The sequence below is a fragment of the Herpailurus yagouaroundi genome, unplaced genomic scaffold, assembly GCF_014898765.1.
Source record: "Herpailurus yagouaroundi ecotype Mexico unplaced genomic scaffold, PumYag 163, whole genome shotgun sequence".
In the NCBI taxonomy this organism is placed as follows: Eukaryota; Metazoa; Chordata; class Mammalia; order Carnivora; family Felidae; genus Herpailurus; species Herpailurus yagouaroundi.
The window spans coordinates 26,327,891-26,329,612 of record NW_024412404.1 but is presented as its reverse complement, the minus strand read 5'-3'; the positions used below and the strand labels follow the sequence as shown (position 1 = coordinate 26,329,612).

General features: G+C 41.5%; 1 long non-coding RNA gene across 1 annotated transcript in view; it reads left to right on the top strand.

Moving 5' to 3' along the window:
• Nucleotides 1-1,009, top strand: part of LOC121036915 (uncharacterized) — a 10,380-nt gene extending 9,371 nt beyond the window's left edge. Inside the window, exon 5 of the long non-coding RNA XR_005793529.1 lies at nt 629-1,009. This is a non-coding gene — a long non-coding RNA (uncharacterized LOC121036915). The remainder of the gene's footprint in view (nt 1-628) is intronic.
• The last annotated feature ends 713 nt before the right edge of the window (nt 1,010-1,722 follow it).

The window sequence follows — 1,722 nt, the reverse complement described above, 5'->3', positions numbered from 1 at the left end:
ACATACATGAGATATATATACATTATGTGTATATATATATGTATATGAGAGAGAGAGAGTGAGCAAGTGAGGGAGAGGGGCAGAGGGAGAGAGAGAGAAACGTAAGAAGACTCCACGCTCAGCACAGAGACAGAACTTGATCCCATGACCCTGGGATCATGACCCAAGGTGAAATAAAAAGTTGGATGCTCAACTGACTGAACCACCCAGGCACCCGTGTTAATGTTTACATTTTAAATGACTACTAGTCAGGACAGCCTAGGTTATGCTGTAACTGCAAATAATCTCGACATCCCAATGACTTTATCTCATGTTCCATGTACATCTTGGTTCATCAAAGGGCTCTCTGTTCCAGTAAGTCACCCAGGGACCCAGACTGATAGAGGCTCCACGGCCTTATAGTTAGTTACCTCACCTGGAACATGCAGTGAGTGTGGTGGTTTTAAAATGTGACCACAAATTAATGTACACTTCCCTTTCAAAAAGTAAAGACTAATCTCCCTCCCTTTGAGTGCAGAATGTACTGGGTGGCTTGATTTTAATTAATACAGTGTTGCAGTGATAATGACACGTGGTTTCTGAGACCAGATCATAAGAGGCATTGTGACTTCCTCCTTCTTCTGTCTAGGATCACTCATCCTCTAAAAAGCCAGTTGCCATGTTATGAGAACCTTCAAGCAATCCTATGGAAAAGCGCAAATGGCAAGAAACTAAAGCCTTTTTCCAACAGTCAGAGAGAAACTGAGGCCTCATGCCAATAATCATGTAAGTGAACCATCACATGAGCAGATCCTCCAGCCTTAGTCAAGCTTTCAGGTGACCACAGCCCTGGCCACCATCATGACTCTCAGTTCAGGAGAGGCTCTGAGCCCAAACTACCCAGCTAAGCTGTTTCTGAGTTCTTGACCCACAGAAACTGTGGGATAATAAATATTTACTATATTAAGCCACTAAGTGTTGGAGGTAGTTTGTTATGTAGTGATAAACAACTAACACACTGAGTTAGGGCAAGAGGGCATTGAAGAGTTTTCTTCTGGCAAGTCAGTGTTTTAGCCCAGAAGAGGTGCATTTAATTTCTATTCTTGTCCCATCAGCCAGAATTGGCCAAAGTTTCATGCCAAACTGCAAGGTCCTTGCACACAGGAAGAGAGAATTCAGATATGGACAACTGTTATAAGCCTCCACTACAAAGCATTTAAGACATCAAAGAGAATCTTATATATTTGACTTGTACTTTTAATTAACTATTTGGGAAGTTCGATTAAATAGGCTTTTAATAATGTATCCATATTGGGAAATTTTTCGTTCATATTTCAATCACATTCATAATTATGAAGGATTATTTTAGATGTATATTTAGAGAAAATGTTGACTGTTAATATATATAATATATTGCTAATCTGCACAAGGAACCCTTTAAAGTTTAAATTTTTTTTAATGTTTATTTATTTCTGAGTCAGAGTGAGACAGAGCATGAGCGGGGGAGGGGCAGAGAGAGAGGGAGATGCAGAATCCGAAGCAGCTCCAGGCTCTGAGCTGTCAGCACAGAGCCCGACGCGGGCTTGAACTCACGAAACGTGAGATCATGACCTGAGCTGAAGTCAGTCGCTCGACCAACTGAGTCACCCAGGCACCCCAGAACCCCTTAAAGGTTAAAGAGTCTATTAAGTCTAGTGAAGAAGTGGGTGGGTGTATGTTCTGGTGCTCACAACGAAGAAAATA